This window comes from Narcine bancroftii, chromosome 1 (assembly GCF_036971445.1).
Source record: "Narcine bancroftii isolate sNarBan1 chromosome 1, sNarBan1.hap1, whole genome shotgun sequence".
Taxonomy (NCBI): Eukaryota; Metazoa; Chordata; class Chondrichthyes; order Torpediniformes; family Narcinidae; genus Narcine; species Narcine bancroftii.
Genome location: NC_091469.1, coordinates 300,465,561 through 300,479,362, shown reverse-complemented (window position 1 = coordinate 300,479,362; position 13,802 = coordinate 300,465,561). Strand labels below are relative to the sequence as shown.

At 38.3% G+C, this 13,802-nt stretch overlaps 1 protein-coding gene and 1 long non-coding RNA gene across 7 annotated transcripts in view; one reads left to right on the top strand and one right to left on the bottom strand.

Annotated features, from left to right (window-relative positions):
• lrp4 (low density lipoprotein receptor-related protein 4) overlaps positions 1-13,802 on the top strand; it is a 426,474-nt gene that overhangs the window by 163,172 nt on the left and 249,500 nt on the right. The window lies entirely within an intron of this gene.
• LOC138751875 (uncharacterized) lies at positions 4,470-9,589 on the bottom strand. Its single transcript, XR_011350239.1, has 3 exons — positions 9,456-9,589; positions 7,688-7,834; positions 4,470-4,652 (listed from the first exon to the last, which is right to left on the bottom strand). It is a non-coding gene; the product is annotated as an uncharacterized lncRNA (long non-coding RNA).

Here is a 13,802-nt window from a genome sequence, read left to right as displayed (position 1 = left end):
GTCTTAGTAAAGGATATAACACCTTCCTGAAAAATGGTCAAATTTATCTAGAGCATATAGGCACCACACTGATGCCATGATAGGGATGTGATCATTTCTGGCTTGCCAGTGGAACTCTGTAAAGAATATAACATAGTGGAAATGTCAAATCTCTGTGTTTTAGTATACGCACTGATGATGGGATTTTTTTCTTTGTTTAAATCGGCTTCCACAGAAAGGGTAGGGAAGTGACGCTTTCTTGATGTTTTGTGTTTTATATAATAGTAAATTGTTAAATGGATTTAAAAATGAAAAATAAAATATTATAAAAATAATTTAAAGAGAGAAAAACTACAGAGAATATGCTAGGGATGTATGAAACATAAAACCTAGACTACCTGTTAATGTTGAGACTGTCCATTGTGTGACAGGCAGCTTGCTATGACTGAACAGATTCATGCACGCACAGCGCGCACGCCCCCCCGCTACCCCCCTTTCCACTTGGAGTATACGCACATGAGAAATCACAGTTCTATATAATAGACAAAGGCCATTCAATCCATCATGCCTATCCAGATAATCTCACTTGCCTTCATAAATTTCCCATTCCCTCTTCTGGCCGATCATTCCACACACTCTTTGTGTGGGGGGAAAAAATGTACCCCTCAGATCCTCTCTGAACTTCCTTCGTCCCACAGTAAACCTATAGATTTAGACTGCCCTATCATGGGAAACAGATGCTGGCTAATAACCCTATCTACACCTATCATCATTTCATTGTCCTGCTCCAGCTGATCCAATCGCCCTCTTATAACATTCTCTCTAAATTATGTAATGTATTTGCGAACACAAAAGTGACCCCAGATACTGGAATCTGGGGCCAAGAACAATCTACTGGAGGAACTCAGCAGATTAAAGCAGCATCAGAGGGAGAAAAGAGAATGGTCGCCATTTCAGGCTGGAACCCTTTAAGGGTGAGTCTTTTACACCACTCTGTTTAACATCCTTGTGAATATTTTCTGCCCCTTCTCTCGCTTCACATCCTTCCTATCGTGCAGCACACAATACTCCAACTGTAACCTAACCAATGTTTCGTACCAGCATAACGAGCAAATTCATCTCTTGTACTCAATGACTCGGTTGATGAAGACGATTGAGAAATTATGTATTTTTGGAAGTTGAACTAGATTAGGACATACAAGTGAATGTCAGGGCCCTGGATGATATTGCTGAACAAAGAGATTTTAGATGACAAAATCTAGAAATTGGACAATGAGGTGTGAAAGACTAGTGTGCCTTCCACACCAAGCCAATTTGGTAAGTTGATGAAAGGTATTGGTCTGACAATTCAACCATTCTTTTTGTCTCACTGATGCTGCTTTAATCCACTCACCTTCGCACAACATGTTGCTTGTCACTCTGCATTTCAGTGTCTCCAATCTCCTTTGTGTTTCCAATTTTATTATCTAGTTTGCTAGTTCACCTTGGATCCAGCAGAGTCAGGACCAGCTTACCTCACAGGACCTAGTCTAAAGCGCAGGCAGACAACATGCAGTGCCTTGTCCTTGCCAAAGCTTCTGAAAATATTGAAAGAAATTCATGAGAATTTCTGAAGCACAAAGCCATGCTGATTATCCCCAATCACTCCTTCTCTTTTCCAAATGCAAATACTGTAAATCTTGCCTTTTGCAATAACTTCTCCACCACTGATGCAGGGTTCAATGCCTAGTACTCCCCCAACATATTCTTAAATAGGGGCATAAAACACTGTCCTTTTGTTTTATAGTACCTTTCCTGTTGTTAACAAAATAAAGATCAAGGTAAGAGGGCGTCCTTGGTGAGCACCGAACCAACATTGAAATGAGGCTTGTCAAATGATAATCTCTATTTGAAGCCAATCCTGCCAGGGTGTTAGCGCAGACAGGCTGGGCAGATTGGCCAGCTTTTATGCAGTAAATTGCTATGATTCACAAATACAATTTACATGGTCAATCTTCTTTAGTGGCAGTTGTATCATTTTTGAAAAAAACATTAGAATTCTTTGCACAGACTCCCATCACTGGCCTGTACACAAATTTATGATGCTAACTGGGCACCTGCCTGTAATGATCTATTGCTATAATTAGTAGGCAGACAGATGGGGACTTGGGAATAAGAATACACTGTTAATAAGTGATGGGTTTAAAGCGGGTTGTCATGTATAATGATTTGAAACACAGTGTTTAGTTTGTGGGTATTACGAATCATTTTTGAGAAATAAAGAAACACTGAGCAGTAAAGGACTGATTGACTGTGCCTTGAATACATTATCTCATCACACTGCATCATCTGCTCTTATTTTCGGATGCCAAAGTGGTGGAGGCATTCATTGGATCCAGTGTCTCTCCTGTGGCCCGCAGCAACTGTCAGAGGCAGCAGGATACAGAAAAATAATTCTAGTTTCTAAATGATGAAAAAGGTGCTAATTAAACCAACAATAATGTTAGCTCATTCCTAACTTTTGTGACACCTACCCCAGCACAGAACTCCATGTTATGATGTGTTACTGAATCTGAAAAGATCAGAGAGATGTCAAGGGTTTACTTTGGCATAAAGGGAGCACCAGATTTCCAACTTCATCCAGTTTCACCACTCAAGCTTCTCTGTACCAAGTGGGTGTCTGAGTGCAACACAGGAGATTGAAACTGGTCAATTTTAGACCGTAAATTAAAATCCATGTTAGAGACATTAGATCAGCAGCATGAAATATGCCTCTATCTCTTGGTGACCACATTAATTAGTATATAATGTTTCAGAGCAGCCTGTCCTGGAACAGCTGATTTAACATCTCACTGATATTGCGATACCGTTTAATGATAATGACTACTGCATTCTGTTTAACCTTCTGCCCATGAGCAGTTCCTCTGATTCGAGAAACTACATTTGATGAAAACTGCACATATTGAATTATACCCAGCACTCTTTGTGAGGAATGTTGAATAAAATACATTTTGAGATGGGCTTTCTTACTAAATATCAAATTGATACTGAAATTTCTTTGTGATTCATTAAATCACACCATCCGACATGAAGTAGTTAACAATTTTTCCTGTCTAAAAGAGCAATTTTTGCTGAGTTCCTCATTCTTGACTTTTTTCTTTGTGCTATGTTGTGCCAAGGTGATATCATTCTTCTTAGACGGTAGGTGGGATATTATTTTTCCTTGCAATTAACTGTATATGCCTGCCCCACCAGACAAAAAATTTCAAAAGCTTCGGCTTACTGAAGGGGAATCTTATTACAGAGGGTTCTGATGGCAAAGATATGTTGAGCAAATAATTGCATGTCTTTAAATAGTTGTCATTATCTTGTCCATTGAACTCTTTAATAACAACATGTGAGTGGGTAACAGCTCATTTTACACATGATTAATTAAATGGGAGCAGATGCAGATATTTGGGGGAAAGAAAATAGTTTGCAGAAAGCTTCTGCCTCCTGGATCTGCACAAAATAAATACATTGATTGGAGCCATTGGCCCTGAAGTCAAAATTCATTCAGATAAGTAACTTCAACAGAAGGATTACAAAAGCAGGATCTTTCAGTCAACTATTTACAGGAAGAATTGCTCCATGCATTTTGACATGAATAATTATAGTTTGTGTAGGAGTTGGAAAGATTTTTGAGGTGGGTATTCTCCAACTTCTTCAAATTCTCATTGTGGAATTATTACCTCGGCCATTTCTTCCATGCTTTACTTTTCAGAGAATAAAACTTGCTTGCTTTCACGTTTCCTCAATTAACTTAATGTCCACAAATCTGTCAACCTCTGCTTTGATTAAATACAATGACTGAGTGTCACAGCCAAAGATTCACCACCTACTTGAATAGATATATACTTATGCAAAACAGTTTATCCATATTTGTGAACCCTGTTTGTGGACTACTCAGGCAAGTGAAACATCCTCCCTGCATCCAAACTTCTGAACCCTGTAAAAACTAAAGTCAAGTCATTCAGTGTGGAAGCAGGCCCATGTTCACCCATCTAAATCAATCCTATCTTCCAGCACTTGGCCCATAGTCTTGTATGTCCAAATCCCTTGGGTGCTCATTTGGACACTACTCAAATGTTGTCAGTGCCTCAGCTTCCAGCAGTCTAGGGCACCATGTGCAGGTGGTTACCACAATGCTATTTGCGTGACAATGACCCGAGTTCAAATTTGGCACTACCTTGAAGGACTTTGTACATTCTCTCTGTGACTTGTGTGGGCATTCTTCAGGTGCCCCGGTTTCCTCCCACCCTCCAAAATGTCCAGGGTTGGTAGTAGATTAATTGGGTGTAAATGTAAATGGGTTTCATGGGCTGGAAGGGCCTTCTACGATTTTGTATTGCTCAAATTAAAAGCCTCTGCAAGATCCCAGGTTCTTACCAATCTCTGGGTGAAAGATTGGACCGAGGTGAGCACCTCTCATCTTTTAGAGTTCAGAAAATAAAAACACTTATCAACTTGCATTAATTCACACTGATATTTCTGTAAGATTTTTTCTTGTGAATTCCATGAAGGCAGATGTGTCATTTGCCATTTCTTGATTTTGCATTATAGTTTCTTCTTGCTTCTAAGAACATTGACGAGCCTTTTCCATTTTATATACATGAGGAAGCTCTTGCAGCTTCTTACCAGTCTTCTCTTGTATTCTAAATTGAACATATAACATTACAGTTCAGTGCAAGTCCTCTGGCCCATGATGTTGTGCTGACCTACATAAACTAACTCATCAATTTCTTTGTCGTCTTTGCCTGACTTTTAAAATACTGCCAGTCCTCAGTCTATTTCTATTCTGTCAACTTAAGCAGCTCCTCTCTTATAATAAATATCTCCAATTTTTCTTGTCTGTCATGATGGACTTTTCTGGTTGATTTTCTGTTTTTAAAGGAATGCATTTTTTTTGAAAATTGAACATTATTTTTTTATGCTAGCCATTGTTATAGTTTTCAATATTATTTCCTCTCCGTGGTTGATGATTTGAATTTTCGATTAAACTATAACTCTTTCAAACTCTTTGTAATGCTTTATCACATTAAGGTTGCTCTGCCCTAAAGTTCAATTGAAACAAAATTTCAATTAATCCTTTCTTATTGAACAAAAGTAGATCCGTAATTTATTTTTTGTTTCCTCACCATATTGGTTTTTTAAAAAAAAATAGTCTAATTTACATTCCATGAATTTGTCCTCCATCTTTTTACCAATAATTTGACTCATCTGGTCTATATGTAAAATCCCCTATGGTTACTATATTACTCATGTTACAGCTCCTCTAATTTCTTGATATGACATGCCCCATGCTACTACTACTTAGAGGCCTATAAATAAATCCTGCCAATGTTTTCGCTGTTTCTTAGCTCAACCCAAACTGATTATCATATTTAAACATGATCTTGTAAACTATAATTATTCTATTCTACTGATCCCATCTTTTCTTAACATCACTACTTGACTTCATTTTCCTTTCTTCATCTCCTTATGTTGAATACCTTGAATATTAATTTCCCAGCTTGATTGCAGCTATGTTCCTGTAAAAGCAATTGCATTATCCCCATTTACTTTGATTTGTACCAACTACCTTGTTAATGCTTATGCAGCATTTTTAATCTTGCTATTTTAGCATTCTTCCTCACTTTGACCCTGTCAAAGTGCCTGCCTTTGTTTTTGCTTTGTCTCCTTCCTCCTTCATAAATTCCCTTTAGTCGACCATGAGTGAGATGTCTACACGTCAGTCAGGGCATCTTGACTGAAATCCATCACCTTCTCATGGGACAGACAGGTTAAATTTATGTGGTGCTTACACCCTTGTAGCATGGACTCCTCCCAACCTATGTAATCAGTCCTGGACAAACATTTGATCATTTTAGTAAGCAGGATGATCAGTAACATCCTGCATCAGGAGTAACAGTCAAGGGTAATCTACTTCATGATTCCTTGGCAGATACAATATGAACACATGGCTTTTGACTGCCAAGTCAGTAATGAACATCAACAAGCTTTTAGAACTAATACTGCATTAAACCCACTTTTATTCATTCTCAACTCCCCCTGGAGTCTAACCCTTGCCTTCACACTAAGGGCATTTGCAATGAACATTTAATCTACCAACCCCCACACCTTTGAGACATGGGAGGAAGCCAGAGGAAATCCATGTCAACTTGTTGAAAATGTACAAACTATACACAGAAAGCACCTGAGGTCTGGAATACACCCAGTCTCTGGCATAGCAAGACAGCAGTTGTGCCACTTTACCATTCATAGTGATGCAGTTACATTTCATGGGATAATTCAATTCAGTTTCCCAAGTTGTTTGTACAAGGTACAGGTACAAAGAAAATAACCATAAAACATCACCAAACCTCAATTGGTTCATAAATGGAAACCTGTGACTTTATCAGGTTGAACAAGCAGGTAACTATAACACAAAACTTCACCATTGACATGCTCCTATGGCAACCAGGGTTACACAAACGTTTCAATGTCATACCCATTGCTAGTACAAGGCAAAGGAAGTGTTAGAGTGGACCTGCAAATGCTATGAATGCAACTCTTAACCCTTCTCCCTTTCTACAATCACCACCCTCCAAATAACCTTCTTCCCACCACGATTGCCTATTCCATAACCATACTTTTACTACCTCTTGGGAAGAATTGGATGATGTGCCACTCCTAGATGTCAACTTATTATGTGGATGGCAGCTCTTTTATTGATGGCACTGGTCATCGTCACTCTGGCTATGCTATTGTTTCTGTTTCCGAATCTATTGAAAATACTTATTCCTCTTCACCCAAAAAATGGAACTTTTTGCACTCATCTGCACTTGCATTTCTGTTAATATCTATACTGATTCCCGCTATGCCTTTGGAGTAGCGCATGACTACAGTGTACTTTGGGAACATCGAGGATTCCTGACTTTTACTGGCACATCTATTAGAAATGTTCCTTTTGTCGTAAATGTGTTTTAAAAAGCTCTGCAGCTCCCTGCCAAACTCAATTTGATCAAGTGTACTGTCCACACCATTGCCACAGACCCTATATGCCAGTTGAAGTTATGTGTGGTTCCACTGCTATTACCTTGGTCTTGTAAACGCTTTTAAATACCTTTGCTTAAACTAATCAGAATTAATATATCACTTCCGATTGTACTGTACATGTTTGCTAATTGAAATTAATATCCACTTCTTCAAAGGAAACCTCTTTCATCATGTTATCATTTTCATGGGCAACTTGCAAAGGTCATCACAATGTGAATTGTGTTGCCCAGTAACTCACTTTATGGACTGCAAAGATTCTGGTTAAAAGTGCTCCGTTTCCATTTTAACATAGTAATTTGAAGCATGGGAAATAGTTTTTGTGTAACTTGGTAAAGAAATCCCCACAGTGGATAAATTATATGTTCTGTACACTGACAACATTCAAAGGTAACAAAAAGTAAAAGAAACATTAAGGCTGACATGTTTAAATGGATGTGCTAAGCCTCCTACCTTCTGAACCTCTTGTCATTATTCCAATAAAAAACATACTGTTAAATGAAATATTGTCAGTGTAACACAAATGACGACGATTTAATTGCAGGAAAAGCAAAAGATTCCTGAAGTGCTAAATTGAATAATACTTGCTGATTTATATTTAATCTTGTCCTTAATTTATTCCTTTTCAAGTACAGTAATGAGTTGGGCAACTTACACAGCAGAGCTGAATGTCCATCTGTCTGAATGCTTTCTAAAACACTGGTAATTTTCATAGCAGATGTTGGCAGATTTTACAAGGACTCTCTGATTATCAAAATACTTTTCAAAGCCAGCAATACAACATTTCTGAAGTCCTGACATTCTACAGAAAAAAAGAAAAGGCAAAAATAGTTTTCCTCTTGAAAAGCATTTGTGGTAAACGTACCACATCATCTCAATCACTTATAGTAACGTGTTCTTTCACTCCGTCCACTGACCTAGCCTGAACCCTACACTGGCTGATAGCCTGTTTCTGCTGTTGTCAGCACTAAATATTTCTCACAACATGACCCTGTGCTTGAAAGCCTTTCAGTTGCGGTGTTTCTCAAAGCATTTTTTTTATTTCAAAAATATGGTGTTTATAATATACAAAGTAAATATAATTTAGACTTTTTTTCACATTGATTGTGCAATTAATTCAATAATGAGTCAATGCCATACAAAACTATATGATGGGCCAGCCTGTCATTGCTCACTGGCAATAGGACCATAAACTGTGGTTCTTCTCCACAGAGCCTCTGCAGTAGCTGTGCTAAGCTTCAGTATGTTCCTCAGCAAGTACTTCTAAACCACAGAAAAGCTTTATTTCAGTTTGTTTTATCCTCTTTATGGTCTTGTTTAACTCTACCAAATCTGCAATGTATTGACTTTTATCTCTGAACAGCCATGATTTATTTCAAAGGTCTTTGCCTGGAGGCTGGGTATCATTATCAATGTTTCTATTTGTATTGAGGAAATAGAATTGCTTGCAGTGGTTCCGATGTGACCTGACAAAAGTGCGGTGAGCTTCACTGTGAACTTTGGAGATCTCTCTTGGCTCATTGGCATTGTAATTCAATTCCCAGTTTACTTTGTTTTCAGAAAGTAACATCCATAATCTTCTATTTTCTCTTCAAGTAGTACATTGCTGGTAATGAGTAATGCAAAGTGTGTTTCATTCTAGCATGCATTCTTTACAAGGATAGCAGTTGCAATGCAAAGTCTTTGAAACATGTCAGGTGCTGAAAATTGATGGCCTTCCTGTCCTTTCATGTATGAAACATGAAAGGAACTTAAAAAGAAATGACAAAAGTTATAATATACCTTTTCAATCCATCTTCCCTCTGGGACTGAAAATAATTGCCTAGAAGTTCATTCCCGAATGTAGTGCTAAACATCCTGTACTCGTATCACTGAGGTAGTTTGCCTCTCAAAAATTAATTTCTTTGCAGACATGATAAGTGCCATTGACTGGAGATGACCTAAACAGAAAATTTCTTTTTTACTGACTATTCTGCCTCCTCCCCCCTCCCATTTCCTTCTTGGAGAAGGACTGACAAAGCAATGGATATCCAGCACAGTGCACCTTCACAGTAGTGGTATTGCTTCAAGTATTGGGTACCCTAAAGCAAGAGTATGCTAGCCAAGACAGTTCCATCTACAGTTTTTAGATATTAAGAAAGTTTTTTCTTAACAATATCTTTGAAACTTCGCCTCGCCTTTCACAAGAAACCTGAGAAAGTTGAATTACATGCATAACTTGCATTGTAGACTTGAAGTCCATTTTAGTAAAGGCACTAATACCAGAGGCTATTGAGATCACAACTTTACTGAACACAATATTCCCTACTGATACTTGGACCATCAGTAGCCATAAGCAAACAAATCTCCTGGATGCATTATTTTCAGGTGGTAGCAAGCTTACCAGTTTCCTACAGGGAGTTTTTGGTAATGTAACTGCTTACCACAATTTTAAACAGTTGGCAGTGTTCTTAATGGTTCACAAAATCAATGGTACTAATTATTTCTCCATTTTGTTTGATAAATGACTGTTCTGACTTCCACAAGAAAGGATTGTGCTCTGGTCGAATGCACCACATTTGTAACTAGCAGTGTGTCATAATGGTTCCTTGATGACTGGTAAAATGATGTGTTAAACAATTTCACTTTTCCAACTAGTCTGTGAGTATTTCTTGGCAATCTGAACTAGGCTGCATAGAGCAGCCATATTCTGGTCAGAATATGAACTAATGTTGCAAAAAGACCAATTTTTCATAAATATGCTTCAGATTCCATAGGTGGAAATTTAATTAGATGTGGGATGGAAAGTATGCTGAACGATATCCCTGAGCATAAAGCCCTCCAAAAGGTGATGGACATAGCCTGGACATCATAGCCAAAGCTCTCCCCACAACTGAGAACTTCTGCAGGGAACACTGCCATTGGAGAGCAGCAGCAATCATGAAAGACCCACTCCACCCAGCTTATGGCTTGTTCTCACTGAAAAGAGGTATACTGTAGGTGCCCAAGACTCACACCACCAGGTTCAGCAATAGCTGCTACTCCTCCACCTTCAGACTCCTCAACAGCATACTTGATCAGGGACCCATTTGAGGACTCTCACTTTTGCATTTTATTGATGTTTTTTGTCTTTTTATGGCACAGTTAGTTTGTTTACATTTCTTAATTTGTCTACATGTATACATTGTGCAAAGTTTTTTTTGCACTAATAATAAGTGACAAATCTGCCTCACCTGCAGGAAAAAGGATCAAGTACATCTTGTATGTTATCTGACAATTAATCAAAAATCTTAGTCTGCTCTGGGTGTGTTGGAATTATCTCAAGCTGAGACCTTTTGCCAATAGTGGCACCATATCTTTGAATTGGGTTACATGAAATTAGCCTTGAGATACAAGTGCTAAAATTATGAATTATGGTTATAGTCATATTTGAACTTTGAATCCCATGAATCTGCTGGTCTTGATATTTGGGGATTTTTTTAAAAAAAATCAGTAACCGATACTTAGCACAAGCCTTTTTCAATTCTGCCTGTTTTGTTGTAATTAAACCATTGCTTTCAATGTTGCACCATGGTCATTATCAATGAGTGAACCTAAATGTCAGATATAAACAGGCTAGATAACATTTATAACAAGCCAGCGATTAGCTCTCTTCAATGCATCTTATTTAAAAGCTGCCCAGAATATTTTTTATAACTTTATTCTTTACCATTTTCTGTTTTTTGTCCTTTTTGTATGTATATTGTGCAATATCCCAATAGCCTTCTCAGCAGCCAATGAATCAGCATAGACTAATAGGGGAATTCCTTCCATTTTATTATGATGTATGGCAGTGGAAATGTCTTTTCAAATAAAGCCATTGAACAATCCAGTAAAATCTGTCTAAATTCCTCCTGTTAGATGAATGCTTGCTGACTCGGTAGCTGCTAGTCCTACGTTTCTGGAATATAATTGACAATGTAAAATTCTAATAGCCGTTGCCTCTTTTGCCAACTTGTGCAGATAAACTCAAGCTGAAATGCATCAACAGTAAATTGAATGTAATGTATTAGTCCTTAAAGGTCAAAGAACAGCAAAAAATACAGTAGTGTTGAAGTTTTTTTTCTGTAACAAATGATTATTCCTGTAATATCCAATTGACATTACTGTGTTCCAGCCAAGTCCCCTCAGTATTCCTGTTGGGTTCATTTAGTTCCATTGCTAGCTGGAAGCTAAAAATACAGTTTTAATACAACACAGACTTTTGTTAGTGTGTAATCGTCGGGTCATTGCTTTTTCGTGCAGGTAAGACCTTCACCTTTCTCTTCCAGCGTCTTTCTTTCTTCTTTTCTTCCTGTTTTTGGCTTTTCTTTCTTGGGTGACTTTCTTCTTCACTCCTTTTAGAAATTTTCACCTGCAAAGTTCAGAAACCCTTTCACTGGCTAGTGTTTATAATGCTAATAATTTTTAGAAGCTTTTAGTGGGGTTTGTTTGATGACATTGTAAAATTATACAGCATGGAAACTTGACCCACACAGTCTTGTGCCAACCATCAAGCACCTATTTACACAAATCGCATGCTGTTTTCTCCACCCTCCCATCAAATCCCCCAGACTCTACTGCCATTGACAGTGACCAATCAACCTCCCAACTCACTCATCTTTTACGATATGAGAGGAAATTGCTCAACTCACTCTACACCCGTGACTGTGTGGCTAAGCACAATTCAAATGTGATCTACAAATTTGGCAATGATGCCATGTTTGTCGGCAGAAGCACAGACAGTAATGAGGAAGCGTACAGGAGAAATAGATCAGCAAGTTGAGTGGTGTCACAGCAACAACCTTGCTCTCAATGTTAGCACAATGAAGGAGGTGATTGGGGACTTCAGGAGAAAATTAGAAGAAAATGAAACAGTCCTCATCGAATTTCAAATTCCTGGGTGTCAATATTTCCGAGGAATTATCCTGGACCCTCCATGTCGATGGCAATTACAAAGAAGACTCACCAGCAGCTATACATTGTGAGGAGTTTGAGGAGATTTGGTATGTCACCAAAGATTTCTGAGAACTTCTACAGGAGTACAGTGGAGAACATTCTGGATGGTTGCATCACTGCCTAGTATGGAGGTGCCTGCGGCAATACGGGCTCCAGTCTTAACGTGTCGACAACATCTATAAGAGGCAGGGTCTTAACAAAGAAGCCTCTATTCTCAAGGACCCCCACTACCCATGCCATGCCCTCTTTATTGTGTCACCATCAGGAAAAAGGTATCAGAGCTTGAAGATGAGCCCTCAGCGACACAGGCAGCTTCTTCCCCTCTGCCATGAACCACATACACCACCTTACATTGTCTTTATTCTTGCACTATTTTTATTTATTTTAAATGTTTGTGATATGATGCCACAAAGCAAATTTTGAGACATGTTTATGACAAAAAATTATGATTCTGAAACTGGAGCACATGAGGGAAGCTTGTTCTGTCACAAGGAAAACATGCAACTCCACGCAGACAGCTTGAGAGCTCAGGATTAAACCAGGGCTGCTGGAACTGAGATGGAACATTCCTATCAATATATTCCCCTGCGTATATTTTTATTGATTAATATAGCTACTCCTCTGGCTTTTGAGTTATATGATGCTGCCGTTACGTGTCCTACCCAGTCTCTCTTTAATTTTTTGTGTTCCACTTCAGTTAGATGCATTTCCTGCTTGAATGCTATATCATTTTTCTTTTTTCAGTATATCTAATAGCCTTTTCCTTTTGATTTGGTTATGTATTCCGTTAATATTTATAGTCATATAGTTCAATATGGCCATCACATACTTTGTTTACATCTCATTTCCGCTTCCTCGCCTCCACCTTTTCCCCATTTCCATTTCTCAGTTTTTTTTTGAACGCACTGTATGACAACACTTCTAAAAGATAAAATATTTCAACCATTCCCACATCTAAAATTCCCTTAACCCCAAGTGTTCTCTCCCCCCCCCCCCCCCCCAGGTCACCCCTTGTCCATTGCCGGGCAACCACAACTCCCCACCCCATTCCGACTGCGAACCCGTTCGCAAGTGTCAACTGATTTTGCAGTGACTGTTATTATCTCCCACCCAACCCCTCCAGAAAAGACTTTTATCTTCACATTACAACAAAGCTCTCTTTCTTTTCTTCTTTCTTTTTACTTACATCTATTTATTTATTTAAAAACCCCCTCTGTTTTTTCCCCCTTCTCCCTTACTTCCATTTTCTTCCCTCCTTTAGTTCTTATACATTATTTTTACATCTTTATATGTAGTTTGTCTTTGTTCTTGTTACATCTCTTCATCTCTCTTTCTGCCTTGCAGGCGTTCTGCAAATTCCCCTGCTTTCCGGATCCGAGAACAGTCTGTTTTGCTGCCTTGGGATAACAATTTTAAGCACCGCTGGATATCTTAACATAAATTTATAGCCTTTCTTCCATAGGATCAATTTTGCTGCGTTAAACTCCTTCCTCTTTAGGTGCTCAAAACTTGTGTCTGGGTAGAAATTTTTTTTCCACCTTTTGTATTCCAGTGGTTTTTTTGTCTTCTCTAATTTTATTCATTGCCTTCTCCAATATATTTTCTCTTGTCATGTATCTCAGAAATTTTACTAAAATGGTTCTTGGATTTTGTTGTGACTGTGGTTTCGGAGCTAATGTTCTGTGTGCCCTTTCTATTTCCATTCCGTCCTGCATTTCTGGCATTCCCAGGACTTTTGGGATCCATTCTTTTATTATTTCTTTAATATCTTTGCCTTCTTCATCTTCCTTAAGGCCCACTATCTTTATATTGTT